Source organism: Gymnogyps californianus, chromosome 7 (assembly GCF_018139145.2).
Source record: "Gymnogyps californianus isolate 813 chromosome 7, ASM1813914v2, whole genome shotgun sequence".
Classification (NCBI taxonomy): domain Eukaryota; kingdom Metazoa; phylum Chordata; class Aves; order Accipitriformes; family Cathartidae; genus Gymnogyps; species Gymnogyps californianus.
In genome coordinates this window covers 39,203,895-39,221,848 of record NC_059477.1, presented here as the reverse complement: position 1 = coordinate 39,221,848, position 17,954 = coordinate 39,203,895, and positions in this window count along the sequence as shown.

Below are 17,954 nucleotides of genomic sequence, written 5' to 3'. Positions count from 1 at the left end.
CAAAATGAAATGTACATTTCAAGCAGTATACGTGTAAGAAAGAGTTAGTGTGACACAAAAGAAAACATATATGTATTCTAGTAGAAAGGTTTTGGGGGTTTTGAGTTGGAGAAGTTTATGTGGAAAGTAGCCAGAAAAGGAGGTAAGTTACATCAACATAGATTTAGCTCTGTATTTAGTTCAATGTTTTAGAATACTGATACAAACACTCGCACAGCTTATTTTAAAACACAAAGCACAGCAAACACAAACAGTGAGATAGAAAGGCTCAACCAATTTTTTTCAGTTATTAAGCCTCTGACATTCATAAATCACCAGGAAGGCTGACCAGATATTCTGAAGCCCGTCCAATTTATCATTGTACTGATAGGTTACACTTTCTAAACTTGCTTCTTCATTCTGATCATTATACTAATTTGAAATGGCAAGATAAATGCTTATATTGATTTCATTAAGACAGTATTTTTTGCCATTAGAAGAACTGTTTAATTTTTTTTCCCCCCTCAGGTTTAGGCACCAGCTCAGGAAAGCATCTGTGCATAGAGTTAAACGTGTACTTACTTTACTCTGAGTTTAAGCACCTACTGAAAGCATGAAAGCATTTAAATAATGCACTTAAATGCCTTCTGCATAGAAACCTCAATATCAGCGTTTTTTATAGAAAGCTATTGATCGCAGCTGGTCTTGCTGTCACCTGCGGCTCCTGGCTCCCCAGCGCTGGCGGAGCAGCCCGCTCCCTGCTCCCAGCCACAGTCCACCCTCACCAGGGTTGCATTCCCCCTCGCCTCGTCAAAACATGCATAACTTATCAAAAACGTATTTCATGAGCTTCGACGCCTTTCTTTATGTTACAGGCTGACTCTAAGATGCACTTGTAAAACCGAAGCTGTATTTTGCAAAACAGAAAAATAATTGGAAAAATCTTAAATGTTATATGAACAGAATTTGTTGCTTTTGTGAAATCCACTGGTTGGTTGTATTTCACAAAAAAACCAGAGCCCCTTCCCCAGGTTTAATGGATGGCATGTGCCTCCAGCTATACATTAGAATAAATGATGCTCCAAATGTTCTTTGTCCTAATTATACAGCTGTTTACAGAATACATGGCATTTATAGAGATGCGACTTGTCAAAAGTTAGAAATGATGCCTCTTGGCAGGCCAGCACACTCAGATGACATGTCAACCTACAGCATATACCCATCTAAACATTGGCATGAATAACAGAGGAAAAGGGGAAAACTTCGCTATTTACCAAGGGGTAAAGTTCATTTAAATAATATTCTTGATTGTCACTGCTGCCTGTTCTCCTTTCTGAGCTCTACGACTTTTTATTTTACACTGTTCCTCTGAGATTCACAGAGCTAACTGCTCTTAATAAAATTCCTCAGAGAATTTTCTCATATAAAGTGCTAAGGAAAAGGACTGCTCCAAGAGTTCACCACTGAATTGGACTATCTGGTGATAGTCCTCATTTTGATGCACATCTCTCTGCTTTCCCTGACTGAGCTCTTGAGTCAACAAAGTCTTCCTCATATCTTTGCATTAAACTCATCACAGTTTTTTCTTATAGTTGACTATCACTCCTGTCATTAAAATACTAAGGGTGAATGTTCAGCGTGATCCAGTAGTGTTTCTAAGAGCCCTATTGCCTTCCATTAGTAATGAGCAGATTGGAGCAAGTCTGACTCTAAGCCTTTGAAAAAGGAACTATAGGAAATCATGTCATAAAAGGGTTTTAAATTGTTTATTTATAACACAGTAGCACCCAGGACTATCAGCCAGAACCTGATTTCCATTGTGCTAGGCGTTATACTGACACAAAATTAAAGGATAATTTTTCTATGCAGAACTATTAAGGCAGTTGAAATAAATGATTAGAATGTCTTTAAATAGTACTTAAGCGTAAGCATTTTTCTGTCAGCTGATGGTTTGTTACTCATTCTGTTTTCCTACGAAACTTCTTAAGCAAAAGCTTGATTTTAATATATTTGACTTGATTGGACTTAAGCTTGTACTTAATTACTTGAATCAGGTCCAATTAAATAGCTCTACAAATATTGATAAACTGAGTAATCTTTCTATGCAAGAAGTGTGATCATGGAAAACACACCAACAAATGAGAGTCAACATCATAGTGCAACAGATACATTGGCTGTCCAGGTATCAGCTACTCTCTAAACAGTGGTCCATCTAAAGGAGTCAGTATTTGAAAGACAGTGTCACTTATTGAGTAAAGAGACAGTCCAAATATGCTAATCTCCAAGGATTACAACCAGTACAAAGGAAACAAACTTTCTAGCTCTTTTCCAAATTAAACAATTAACTCTAATATTCACATCCTCAGAGACATTTCAGTTGAGCTAGCATGTCTAATTTATAATCAATGATTAACAGAAGATGCAACTAATTTGTCTTTGTTATTTGATTTTGCCACAGTCAAATTTGCTCAGTAAAATGGATTGAAACAATGTTCTAAAGACTGGTAAGCATTGAATTAGAAATCTGGTATGTGGCTTCTTTGTAGACTAGCATTAAATAGATGTAATACAGGACAATATCTCTTGCATTAAGTAGTTTTAACAAATTAGTTTTGACCCATGAGCTTAATAAAGTCTGTTAAGTAGGCCCAACATCTCTGTTAAGTTAAACGGAGACTGAATATTCAATTATTTTAATTGTCTGATAAATTTGAAATTGAGAAAGTAACAGCCCCGCAAATCTTAAAATATATTTTCAGCCCTGTGTGTCATTAAGCATTACTCTAGTGATTTTACTGCATTCAAGAGGTTACAAAGTCAAGCCCAGCCACCCCTGATTGAATGAGAATTGCACATTAGTTCAAGAAAAATAGTTTTCCAGAGGTTAAAGTACCAGTCCAGGGAAGCCAAGACACATTTGCAGGAATATTTAGAATGGCAATTAGGCAGTAGAAGAACTAACAAAGATGGGCAGCCTTAATAATGATAAAATACTTTGCACTGAATTCAGTTGCAGTCGTTCTTATAGTAAAGGACATGAAATTTTAGTAGTTCATGTATGAAGAACTATCACTTTCACAGTCATCTTCTATGCTAAATAGAGAGAGGTAAACATTAAAAGACAAGGTAGCTGCAGCAGAACTACACCGTTAGCCACAGCATGGCTGCGTGTACCCTCTCAGCTCTCCCAATTCCCACTGACACACAGTCTCTGCGGGCAAGCAGCAGCCTGCTCCCAGTTCTTTTTTGGGTTTAAGAGGGTTTTTTACGCAAACTTACCCTGATGCACATCAGTAAGTCACGCTTTCATAGAACCCTCTCGTGCCTGCAACACCATAGCTTTGCACTCAGTTTAAGCTGGTGCTGCCATTGAAAGGACTCTGTCCTTCATCGCCCAGTCTTTGGCATCCGATTTGTGACACCCATCCCCAAGGGGTCTGCTGAACAGGGTCAGCAAAATACCTGTACAGAGCAAGAAGGTGCAGGGAATGGAGAAATATCAGAGGGCAGAGGTAAAGAAGCAACTAAATCTTCAAATAGCATTATCTGATTATTCAATTACACCTCAGGTATAAAGTTTTTGAGCAATCTAATTTCTCAGCAGCACCACTGAAGTCAGTAATAATTGAGACAGTGGCATTTCCTAGAAAGAGCTTTAAAAAATAAGTCTTAACAAGGATCATGAATGAACAGAAAAGTGACTTTGCTGTTGAGAGGAAGAAAAGTATTCCTTTCATGGGAAACAGCCTGTGCAAAGATGTACTTGTAGAGGGGCAAATTAACAGGACACCAAAGAGAAGAAATGTTGTGATATGCTGGGAGATATGCATGTTCATGCTGTACATGTACATTTGCATATTTACATGCAGCAGGAAGACAAGGATCACAGTGTTGCTCATAGAGGATTTAATTCACTGCACAGAAATAAAAATTAAATGTCCAATACAATAGAATAACTCAAATATTCTTACTGTGGAGCATGCTGATCACAAAGAATTATTTATTCAGTTCATTGTCTGCAGATATCAGTTCCACCTTCAGACTAGTTTGTACATTGCTTTTCTCATGCAGCTTTCTCACTTTTGTGGAGTAGCTATGCCACAACCTGATATTTTCCTGCAAGATTTTTTTCGAAGTGGTTTAAACTGAAATAATCTACAGTTTACGGGCATGCAGTGCAACAGCCTTCTTAGCAAATTATATCTCTCTCTCTCTCTTCTATTTTTCCATAATAATCCAATAAGAACACCAGATGACTCAACTGCAGTTATTAAGCCTAATCTCTTCAAGTAATTATTTTACTGAGGGGGGGAAGTATTTCTGAAAGCACTCTCTCCAGAGGATGGTTCTGCACTGGACATAGAAGGACAGATACTAATCAGCCACAGTAAAATAAAAAGGACAAAAAGCAGCTACAGTCACTATGCTGAGAAGTCATCCCTGTTAAAATCAATGCTGTGATTAATGCTGAAACACAGGAGATCAGAATCCATCATGCAATATTTTTCCTGTCGGTACTGTTATTTTTATTGCTTTAACTTTGCTACGCTGATCTGCTTTACTTCTGAATAATTGCTGGAAACCAGCTCCAACCCTTTCTTGAGAAGGGAGGCTGAGGTTCGTGCTTAGCTGAGAAGAAAGAGGATGAGAAGGAAAAACGAGGTGAAAACAAATCTATGCTATTTATATGAACTTCATAGCATGAACTAAACCATACAACCTGGCCGATAGTTCCTGCTGGAATTGCTGCAAAATCTTTCAAGGTTTTCTGAGATTACGTTAGTCACTCTCTGCTGCAGACACCGTCGCTCCCATGACCCTGCACCTCCCTGGTGAAGGACTGGTGGCCGCAGTATTTCTGCCCCTTCCCTTGCGCTGTTCTTTTCTGGATTCATTTTCCACTGCAAGAAGAATCACATCCTCAGTCCCTTGAAAAGCAAACACTGCAAAGTAACCATGACGCATTGATACATTAAAAGACAGGATCAGGTTCTTATAATTAAAAAAGTATCTGTTCAGAATATTTCAGTCTTACAATTTTTTTTATTTATAGTCTTTGATTGCTGCAATAAATAATGACCTTGATACATAATAAATGTGTTGGTTGTCTGGTGGTTTAACAGATAAGTGTAGCAATGTGGGATAGGCTGCTTTACAGAAAGGGATAAAATTATATTTGCTTGGATTCTTGAAATAAAATAACTAGCCATACATCTGCAAAATTTGGCTGGTGACATACCAACATTTACTGTGTGGAAACATATGACTGAGCACATTGTGAAATAACACAGATAACTTTTTCTACCCATAAAGCCACAGTTTAGCAAGTAGTCATTAATTCCAGGTACTCCCCATCCCCATCTACCTACAGCGCCTTAGTATGCCCTGGTGTACCTTGACAGCACTGCGCTGGGGAGCAGACTGGTGAGTACCAGCAACTTCATAAAGAAGGAAAACTAACATTGGAGCATCTTCGTTACAGAGTATTAACTTCAGAGATCCTGCCCCATACAGATAAACTTGTTACTCTAAAGAGACTAACGAGGAGTAACACCCATTATCTATGAAAAAGAACCACAACAGGGTTCTCTTCCACTCAAAAGCTATGCACAAGCAACTCCACTAAAGTCTACAGAATTAGACTGATATCAGGTGAATAGAATAAATGAGATAGGATATGCTATTTAAAAGGGAAAAAAAAGAAAAAAGAAAAACTAAGTAATTCCCATACTTTCTGCTTGGTTTGGCTCTCTATTTATAAATAGACCCCAGAGACATGGCAGTCTAATGCATTGTGCCCTTAATATTGTCCCTCTTCCACAACAAGAGCCCATAATATTATTGATTTCTGAACAATTAAAGTAACTTGCATTTGCCTTACAACTGACATGGGCTGAATATGTTTTTGAAACCCTTACTGACCTTTTGGTCTCATAACACTAATACATAAAAACTGCAGAAGTGTTTTAAGTGTATATTTCACAATTTTGCTAAAGATCATTATTTAACCATTGCTAATTATAACAATAAATGATTTAGCATTAATTATAAAGTCATATGGGAGAGAAAAGGTACATATATTTTACACACCTAGCAGATTTTATTAGGCAGCTATATTGGGCTTTGCTTTTCATCATCTTGCACAAGTTTTTACATCAAAGATTTTAGTTTGACACTTGCTTTTTTTCCTTTCCGTTTTATAATATTATTGATGTATAATTTAATGATGGAAGATTTTGAATGCGTTTGTTGATAAATAGACAAGAAGCTTTGTTCTCCATAGGATCATTGCTTTTTATCTGTTCTTCATCGAATTGTCAAGACTGCATACTTAATCACAGCTACATGTTGGGCCTCATCTTGAACGCCATAAAGTCAACGAGAGTTTTGCAACCGATTTTTATTGGAATGGGACTGAGCATACTATTAGTAATGTGCAACTTATAAATGCCATTTGCACACATATCAATTTTATTAACTCCCTTAGTATGGAATTTTCAGAATGTAATAGTTTGGCAGGCATTACTTTAGATTTATAGTGCTCCAAGATGACACTATTAAGCCACATTCACACCTCTGAAAATTGCTATAGCAACGGACTAGGACCAGTTCTTCCTCCACACTGGTGGGTGAGAATTATCTCAACAACAGAAGCTTCTGCTGCCACGTTTCGGGGGGCGTCACTTAAGGAAAAGGTGTCTATGTGAGATATATTCACCAATATATATGCACACAAATAAATATAGACGCAAATAGTACGAGCAGATGGTCACAAACTCTAAGGTAAACCAGAGATAATATGGGAAGGCATGGGATGTGTGGGACTATCTGATTTCTAATTGAACTGCTACGGTGGAGCTACCGTCTTTGGGAAGATGCCTTCTGAATCTTTTGTCTTCTACAGACCTGGAAACCTGAGACAAAAACTGGAAAGATGGTTTGAGTATTTCTTAAAATATCAGTAATTCCTACAAAAAGAGAAAAAGTGACTGACAGTCTGGCTCTCAGCGCTGTCTCCAAAACTCTGTACAAACCACAGTTGACTTGCCAGAGCCCCCTTTCTGCCGTTGCAGGGGAAATACCCACCCGCTTCATTCCTGTGAGGTTCCTGAGAGAAAAAACAGTGAAATCACCAGGTCTCTGGGCACCCTCCAAGTTACTGACCACTGCACAGAGCATGCAGAAGGGCTGAACAGACAAGGAAAGATGAAGTCAAGCTTCACTGAGGACATTGCTGGAGAGAAACCTTGTGCCTGAAATCCCCACTCGTCTTCATGGAAGAAGGGGGATAATCCAGGTAGACAGAGCCAAGTCACCGGACTGATTTCTCTGGGAGAAGAAATGGATTCTCCCTTCACCTGAGAGAACAGCTAACCAAAGAAAATCAGGAGGAAAGGCAATCTCCTGTTGCTACTTCCTACACTTTGAGGTTTGCATTTATCCTGGCTGTGAAACTAGTGTCTTAGAATGTGAAATATTAAGGGATTATTTGTTTATAAGGATACTTTTAACTATATCTTCATACTTTTAACAATCTTTACATTTCTATTTGCCTGGAGAACAAAATGCTGCTCTGATTCCAATGACATGTTGGGTTATTGTACTTTTAAATGGTATTTCAGAATTAGGGTATGGGTCCATCTCCTCTATAACTGTAACGTATGGTAGAGCCTGACTCACTTTTTTTGGCAATGGTAACACTCCTGACTAATGCTGAATCATGCTGGCAATGTTATTTAATAATTTTCTAGCAGAAGAGCTACAAGCAGTACTTTCACAAAGCTATGAATTAAAATTAATTTTCTACAAAAAAATTAAACCCATTATATACTTGTGAGTTTGAGATGTTCTCTAAAGAGTTACCTAATTCTGAATTATTGCCTTCTAAAGCATTTCTGAACAATTGCTTTTTGATGAGATTATAGAGATATAGGTAGTTAGCAGATAATCTTTTGAAATAAAGAGATTTAAAAGCCAGAGGAGTAATCTTCTCAGTGCCTGGAGATGGAGTGTAACCATTGCAAAAATCTCTTCACTTTTTGTTCTTTGAAAGATAAAAAGAACAAAACCGAGGATCAAATTGATGCAATGCAGAAATGCTGGCAGAAAGCAGAATAAGGAGGCTGTGGCCACTTCACAGGTCCAGCATTGGTGGGCAGCAAAGCAGTAGGAGCTTCCCTCTTCCACAATAGCTGGTTGGAGGGCAAACATCTGATTGCTTCAAACCAGATGCTTGAACATGGGTGGCCTGCATTCCCTCTGTTTTCTAACCACTGGGCAACAGATTCTCTCTCTTTCTGCAGTAATATTAATTAGACAATACTCCAGCAGAAGACTCTTGTCCTCCAAGACATACTGAGACAAGAGCTGACGGGGGCATAAATCATATCATCTTAAATCAGCTGTGCTGAATCTCGCCCAAAGCTCTTATGATTCATTGTGCTTAAAGGTTTTTACGAAAATGTCAAACCATTGCCATGGCCACTGCCATCAGCTATGTCACCATTCTGGCTCCGGTGTATTCTCTGGCTAGTCACTGTGTCATGAGCACAGGATGATACCAGCAGACACCTCTTGAGAAGGACTTGAGAGGAAGGAGAAAAAAAAAGTATTTCACAATTAGCCAGTGAAATGGTATTGTCCTTGCAAAATATCTACTGCGTCAAACCTGAGATGCAGCTGTTTCATCCCTACTTCACCGCACGTTTGCTTATGCCTATGCATAATTTGAGTTCTCCTCTATGCACTCATTTGCTGATACGTGCCTGTACTTTCAATGGATTAATTTTGAAAAGGTGGTTTAGCTCACCAGCTATGGAACTTATTGTTTCCTTTTTTGTTAAACTGAGCACTTCCTTATAGAGAATGCAGTCACTATGCAACTTATATATACTTACATCTTCCTGAAAAATACGTTACATATGGATAATATGATATAATTAGTTCTTATTTGTTGACAGGTCACTAGTCATCCTAGAGAAGTAAAAGGTCCCACATTAGAAGAGAAACAAAAAAAAAACCAACAGTGAAGTTTTCAGACAGGGAAACTACTTTTGAGGAATGTTTAAAAGAACTGAGTCAATGGGCAAAAATAGGAGTCTACCAACAATTTTTCTGTGAAAATAATTTTTAAATGCTTGCCATTTGGGGCAGTACTCTTCATGCCAGTGGTAAATAATACACATTCTTTCCAACAACCTTCGGCTCCTGCCAGCTCAGTTCTGCCTACCCGTCTTCAACTTGCTTTGACCTTCCTATGGATCAAGGTCTGGAGTATTATGTGCCAGCTGCATAAACTACATATTATAACCTGAAAAAAATTCTGTCAGTACTTTTTCCTCTACCATTTTCTTCTCAGATAAGTTGTTCAGATACGCTTTCCCAAATTTCCCCACTATTTTAGCTTGTCTCTTAAATCTTCTGTTTCCTGCAGACTGATCTCTGAGCAAAGCTCTTTCCTCTGACAAAGCCATTCCAAGGATTACTAAACTGCAAATCACCATTGAAGAGAAACTAAAGTATTTCATGCATAAAACTCAAAGCGAGCTAAACATAATTTATCTTTAAAAAGCAAAAAAACCAACAGTCTTAAGATAGACACAGAAAACATTCAGCAAAAAATGCAATCATTCATTTAGAGCAAAGGTAAACCTCGATGCAGGTTACAAACACCAGGTATTTGCACTTGTGTTTTCCCAGGCTGTGTTGTTGGTGTTATTAATTTCATGTCTAAACTTAAGTCCCAAGTCTTTAATGTGTAGACAGACTTGTAAAAAACTAGGTGTTGTTAAACGCTACTGTCTTTTATAAAGACCTCTACAAAAACACAAAGCAATATAAGTGCAACATTTACTCATGTTTTCTGTTTTTTCTTCTAATGTATATCAGCTGATTTTCACTCTTAACAAACAGATTGCTTATTCAAAGGAAGGCTGAATATATGCTATACTGTTTCACTCTAAAGTAAGAACTGGTTTCCTACTTTCTTTTAATCTATCTGTAAACTGTGAAGTCTGCCATCAAGTAGCTACATATTAGTTGTGGGTGTTATAACCTGTCAATCATGGAAGATTATTTAAATTAGTAGGTTTCTTAGACAGTGATTTTCTCCCAGATATCAGGTTATTTCCTTCTTAAAAAGGATACAATAACTTCAGACACCTATATGAAAAGCCACATGAAGCTCAAGGAACTTGTAGATATGTTCCCATGTATAATTTTGTGTCATTCTTAAATTCCACATAAAGCCTTCTTTATATGAGTCATTTTCATCTTTGGCGATTAAAACTTCAGGACTACAGCCACAGATTTTCTAGTAGAGGGGGGAAAAAAAAAAAATACGTAAACCATTCTGTAATCAATCCTCTTCAACATGCGGGGTATAATCTCTGTTAAGGGCAAAAGAAATTCCCTACTGGGTAAGACCCTTGATCCATCTAGTCCAGCTGGGTGAGACTGCATGACTTGCCACGGTCCGCAGTCTTCTCCAACATCCACATTTCTTGGATTAGGGATATTAGTGCAGACATCTCCGCCTGATCCCTTCCGTCAGTATATTTTCATGGACTTGTTATCTATGGATTTGTCTCATCCCTTTTGAGCGGGCTGACGCTGTCTGTCTCCACAACCTCCTGAGACAGTCACTTCCAGAACTTCACTTCTACAGTGGAAAAAAGTACTTTTCTCTTGTATGTTTTGAACAGATTTTCTTCTAGCTCCAATGAGTTTCAGAACCAAGAGAGGTTTGATACTAAAATGCTCCTTTGGTCTATCCAAAGCCCAGACCTCAGAAAGCACAGGACGACACTTCCTTCTTTTCCCGTCGTTTTCCAGCACGCGACCGTGCCTGCGAAATTCACCATCCTGTGTTAGCAAGCATACAGGCTCTTCCAGTCTTTTCAGTACTACCACATCACAGCTTACTGAATCCACAGATCTCCCCTTTCAGTTAGTCACTCCACTTCATTTACCTTCAGCCGTAGGGCAAAAAGTCTCCCTGTTGCATAGTCTACCCTTACTCCTCGCACAGACATCAATGGCAGTGGTGCAGCCTGAACGCGCGGCAGAGACCGGCGAAGCCGTGCGTGGTGCGGATCAGAGGTTGGCACTTTGCCCTTGCTCGGATGCCACCTGGGGACCCCTTCGCGGGGAAGCGCCACAAAAGCAAAGGAAAACACAATTTCTGCAAAGAGACAGTTCCCAGGAAGCGCTGATGCCGTGACATGCTGTGTCAATAAGCTTAATTTAACCGCTAAAATTAATCAAAGAATGACCATTACAAATGTAGGAAGTAGACATTTCTCTAAGAACATTGATTTAGATTAAATACCCTTCTTTTGTGGTTTCTCAATAACACATAGCAAGTCCCATTAACTAGTACACATACATGTCTATAATGATGTAAGGAATGAAATGGACTAAGAGAAAAAAATGGCAGGATTTGTTAAGCTTGGTTTTGCAAATTAATTCCTTAAGCCTGTTTCAACTTTTTTCTTTGAAGTGGAATTTAGATAGGTGCCACTTGGAGGCACTCTTACACTATTCTCACTTGAAGTTTCTTATAAGCATTTCATGCAGGGAAAGAGTAAATTTTTTTTATTTCTTTTTTTCTCCTAATAATCATCTAGAAATGGGTAATTAACAATGGTTTGGGTAGTTAAACTTTGACATTACTCGTATTTATTGCCTTATAATTTTGTCAGAGGTAAACAGTTTCTTATACTTTCAGTAAAACTGACTTAGTTCCCTTATGCAACGGATGATAAAGCATTGTCTGTGATGCGATACTGTTTCAAAGAAGTGGTTAGAAAGGATTACACATTGCAAAGTTACACAAATCATTCACTTTAAAACTGTGTGGGGCTTTATCACTTCAGATTTGAAATTAAACACCCAGCTTATAATTATATTCTATGTATGTTAAATTATATAAAATTATCTTTGAGAAGCAGAGAAAAGTATTTCTGCTTTATAGGCACATATAATCTCTCCATTTTGATTGCATGTTAGATATGGAACTTTGGAATACATTTCATTGTATTTGGAGCACTGTATTTCTTACACTGATGCAAAACTCAAATAATTATTCCCAGTCTAAGCAGAGATGACATTTTGCAAAGCATTTGTGCACCGTAACAGTACTTTTAAATTTTAAATGTGATGTGTTCGTTAATTTTCCATAGTTCACCAAAGAAAAAATTAATCAGGTTAAAAGAAAGCTTGCCCATCACTTGCAAGGCAGCACGTTGCACACCTGTGAAAGCCTACAAAGGGAAAAAAGGACTTGGACCACAGTGTTGTCCTTAGTAAAGGGCACATAAAGGGAACTGGTCTACTAACAGGGGAGAAACAAAATCATGGTTCAGCAAGTCACAGATTGGGTCCTTTTCGCTCTAACCCAGTGCTGTACCACCCATGCTACCGTACCACCTCACACCTCTGCATCGGGTCAACTGACCAAGATTTGTAAGGGAGTGATGCAGGATCCAGTTCCCAGCTCATCCTGCTGAGAATGTGCCATTAACAGCAGCACAGGACCTGTACTGAGGTGCTGCTAGTAAATCCCACCAGGACGCCTTAAGGCATCTCAGCATCAAGCAAACAGCAATTTTACAAGGTCCTCTCATTTCAAATGACTGTTTCATACAGCTAAATTGTGCAGTTCAAAACACTTTTGAACAAACACATGTATTTCAGAGAGATGTACCTCATGTTCATCTTTCAAAAAAATTCTTGCATATGCTCAAGATAAATATTAGGAATTCCTCAGAGTGAAGGAGATTAGCACAAACTATACTTGAGCACAGCGTAAGTCTAAATACCGAGTGGTGAGAGATAATACCTGCCTAGGGAGCCATAAGGACAAAAGTGTACTTAAGGAGAATGATGGGTTTCAGCAATGTCATAAAGAAGGCAGCAAGTAGAAGCCACCTTACCGGGAGGAAGGGAAGGAGCTGAAAGCCAGGGAAGTTGAGTGCCATGAGAAGAGCAAAGGGAAATGGATATTAACTCTTTGGAAATCTTCTGGCTCTGCTTGCACCCTTCTTTTTAGGGTCTATAAACTTTCCTTTGCAGCATGCACTGACCACGCTTTTCTGCCAGCATTGTTTCCTTTCCTGACATAGGAGCAGCCCCACAGGGCCAGAACAGCAGTGCCAGATCCCACGTCCCATCTCCAACAGTGAGAAAAGCCAAAGCCTGCCCCTGCCCATCCCACTGCCAGTGGCTCAGCACCCACCAGATGTGCTTTCCAAATAGTAAGTTACCCACAGGGGATTTTTCCTCAATGAACGCGTCTAGCTTCTACCTGAACTTAACATCTCTTTACTATGCCTTTTTATTTTCTTCTCTCTGCTAAAGACATCTAAGCTAAACATGTACAGCTTATGGAAGCAATATTGACAGCAAAAAAGCAATAGAGAGAGAGTACAAATTTTCCCAGCATCCTGCAGCAGGAGTTTCAGAGCTTACCCCCACACTTTATAGCTTGTTTGTTTTGAACCTGTCACCTTCTACTCATCCCTCTCTATCTTCAACCACTTGAAATACTTCTCTTTTTTTTGCCCTTTTCCCCTTCCCTTGTTATTTATTTACTGTTTCTCTTTTTCACTTTATCTGTACTCTTTCCTTCTTGTTCTTCTCCCTGCCTTTGTTTTTCAGTCCAGTTTCTACAGCTCTCTCTCTCATGTCAGGCATGTATTATTGGCATAAAGATATTCTCTGCAAAATTAAGCAGGAATTGGAAAACCACATCCCCTGAGGGGCAGGATTTCTTATAGGTCTTATTCTGTCCAGAGAAGTCTTCTGGCACTATTCATAATGCAGAATTGTACTGAGAAAATAACTAAATATGTTTTTTTCAGTGAACTGAAGTAGTTGGTTTGCCACTTCTTCCCCCACCCCCTCTCTGCTAAAGGCTTTCTACACAACAGAAAGACTTAAGATGAACATCACCTAAGCCAAGCATTTATTACATGGAAGTCAAATTTCCTGAGAACAAAGTAATGGAGGCAGCATAAAGGGACTGATGTTTGTTAGACTTAATGAACTACGCATACTTGATTATAAGATGTTATTCCACCACTCACGTCAGTTCAGTTTAACATGGCTTTCTGAACAGCCCTCCATTAAGGATGGTCTGGAGTAAAAATCTCAGCAGTAGTTGGATCATGGGGGCATCAGACCCTGGCATTAAGGACTCACAAATATCCTTTCTTAGCCCTGCCACTATTTCATGGTAGAGCAGTAGGTGCCTCCACGACTTCAGCATAGAAGGACACACACCCCACACAAAAGAGCTCAGCTCCAACTGGTCAACCTCTCTGCTTGATGATGTTATCAGAGCACAGAAAAGGCTTTTCTTCAAGTTAAGTTTCCTTTTAGCTAATACTTCATCCACCTTCAGGTCACCAAATGATTTATGCTTGTGATTTTACAGCCAAACTGGTCCCTGATGCTAATTTGACAAGCCAACTGGTGAATCCTTAAAACACTTTCCTGTTAAAGTGACTAGACAGAGTTGAAACTGTGCATTAGGGCGTCAATCACAGAAACCATCTGTTCTAACAGGGTTTTTGTGCTTTCCAAATTCAAGCTTTCTGAATGAGATGCTGACTGTTTTATAAAATACTGACAAGAATCAGTATACAAGAAATTACCTATTCAGCATCTCTTAGAGATGATAATTGACAGTAGTCAGTTAAAAAGTAAAGATGTTTTGAATGATTAACATTAGGGAGGATGAGTTATAGAGTCTTTTCATTAATTCTGTATTAATTTAACCTTCCTAATACTTACAGTTTGAGAATTGCTTTGCAAAACATTACATACAAGCCTTAAGTGCAAGGCATTGTTTCCCATGGCTAATCACAACTGCCATAAAATAAATCTGGGAGCTGGATGAGCTTTGTTGTCTTTCTTCAAGACAATATCCTAAGGTAATTTTATTTTTGGTCATGAATGACTCACTCCATCTCCATCATCTTTTCATTTATCACACTAATCTTTCAAAACTAAAGAAGAGTGACTCAGAGCAGTTATGAGGAAAACCTTTTTCCCCATGAGGGCAGTCAAGCAGGGGAGCAACTTGCCCAGTTGTGTCACACCATCTCCAGCCTCGAAGGTTTGGAGGACCCAAGTGGATCAAGCCCTGACCAAGTGGGTCAGACCCCAGAGCTGACCCTGCTGGGACAGGAGGTCTGACCTGAGACCTGCTGGGGCCCCTTCCCACCGAAATTACTCTGCAACCCTTGGATCCCAAAATGGTCAACTTACACCCAATATTCCACTGTTACAATTTATAGACATTAGCCTGACCCTGCCTTGTCTCAGATACCCCAACACTCCCCAATCCTCCACAAGCTTAAGGTAGAGTCATTGTATTGTTTCAATTCCCACCAAACTAACTACAATCCTGATCTCTGCTCTGTCCCCTTCAGCAGAGCTGATGGTGACCTACCACACCAGGCTTTTCTAGAGAGATAAAATAATGCTTTCCTAGAATTTCTTCCTTCCAGACACTCTACAGATATTTTGATTGATAGCAGTGTCACATGGAGAAACACAAATATTTTGAATACAATTATTTCCAGATTTTGTGCCCTTCAGTAACTACATGTCATTGCCATCCTGAACCTCTTACAGCAAACTGTAACCACTCTTTCTGGATATCTGCAGGTGGTTAGGGAGACACTTTCTATACAAATTGTGTCCTCAGAATAGGAGAGGACCAGATAATATTGAGAATTCAAAAAGGAAAGAACATTGTAACATCAGGCCCCTGTTAATCTACAATAAAATTAGTCTTCAGTTTATTTTGAAAGTAGAAGGCACCAACTGTCTTCACACTGTATTTTCTATAGATCTTTATCAAGACTTTTAATACATATATATCCTCTCTGATATATTCCTTTTATCCTTCATGATACCAGAACACTCTACAAAAATACAGTGCTCACCTGTTGGTATGCAGCTGCAGAAGGCACAATTCCTTCGCAAGACAAAAAAGATGCATGAGGGCCAAAGTGATTCTAAGAGAAAGCAATATATAAACTTCTGAGAAGTGTCCACACAGAGTAGGAAGAACCTCTCCATCAAGATGTTCCTTTTATGTGTTGATATAAAAAACAAGAAAATGGGGGAGTGAACATGACACTACAATTCATTTTTCTAAATTAAAAAAAAGTCCAAGATACATACATATTACATTACATCACATCATTCCTTTCTATCAGCAGCCTGTGAAGCTCACGATGCCCTAGGTGTTCTCGGTAGGGCTGCTGAACAGACTGCAATGATAGAACAGACCTTCGCTCCGTTAAATCCTGCTGACAGCTAGGAGCGGAATGCTGCAGTTTCTTGTACCCTTAAGATAACGCAATTGCTTGGATGCAGCAACAACTTACACAGTTTATGAGGTAGTGATCAATCTCTGATTGACAATTCTAATTAGCAGCTCTCTTATGTGCAACATTATGGCATTTTATAGCAACTTTCTGTCGCTATTAAATCTCCACAGCCATCTTATATGAAATAGAGTACTTTATAGATCATTTGATACCCAACACTGTCAATTGTGTTTGTTTATACTGAAAGGCTTTATTGGTATTGCAACATGCTGGGTTTGATATGAAAATTCATATCTATAATACCTAGTGATATCTTCTAAGACCTCGGCATTTCTTCTCTAAAGAGCTACTGGCATTTGAGGCTGGCTCAGGAGGACTACTGTGTCCTATTATTACTGTTTCCAGAACACAGTGTATTTCAGGTATAAGGTTTTGTACATTTAGAGATGATTTCCCCCCCCAACGGAGGTGATTCATAATGGAATACAGTAATCATAAGAAAAATGACATCTGTTTAAAAATATGGTTCTCTGTTACAGTCACGATGACATATCACATTTTGCTTGGTTGAAAACACACTAGAAAATGGTGTTCATTTGAGATGTGTTATGAAGTGTCTAAACAGATTTTTCATGGAATAACATCTTTCCCCAAAACCCACCACAAACTAGACAATAATTACACAGCAGGGTCATATCTTAGCATCCCCATTAGAATTTATAACTAGTAGACCCAGATCCATCAGAAATACAAGAAATAAGCTTGTCTTTTGGTCATCGAGTTTCTCACCTGTATTGAATATGAGTTTGTTTCAGGGTTTTTTTTTTTCCCTCCTTGATATTTCTTTTTGAAAACTAGGCTTTCCATCATACAGAAGGTGATAAATTACTGAGAAAAACAGTATCTTTTCTTGTCATGTGTGTGGATTGTACCAGAGATCTGTTTTCCCTGGTGTTCTTGGAGGAAAAGACAGTACATAAAATAAAGTTTTCCTCTTCCCTCCCCAGAAATCCCAGAACAGCAATTTGAGCTTAAATGTTACCTTAAGCATACTTTAAATTAACCACTGAACACTTCCAAAACTAAATTTAAAGATGAGTGATCAGCAAAAATTTTGTAACACCACCAAAAAAGAAGAAAATGATTGTAAAGTACAGATAAGGAGGTCGATGATATATGCACTTGAAATACTAGATATCAGCAGACAGAATGCAAAGCACAGCAGGGCAGTTACAACTCAGTGTGATTCATCTTATAAATGATAAGGCTTTTCTAATTTTATGAAGTATTTGTCATATCAAATACTTCCTAGTTCCATGAAAAATTTCTTTGATTTCCATCCCTTTGGATTTTGATGTACAGTACGGTGTTGCCTTCATATAAGGATTAATGCTGGAATTGTAAATAAACCACTCAAAGTTTAGGACTATCGATGGTGGTGACACCCTGAAAGTTGAATTCCCTTACTGCACAGTAACTTTACAGTATCACACAAGACTAGGAGCTTTACAGGGAGGACATCCTCTATTTTATTCAGAAAGGAGAGGGCCTGAAGATGCATTGATTTCCAACTTATTTTGTAAGTTATCTTGTAAAAAATATTATAAATCCTCCCTGTAAATTGAGAAA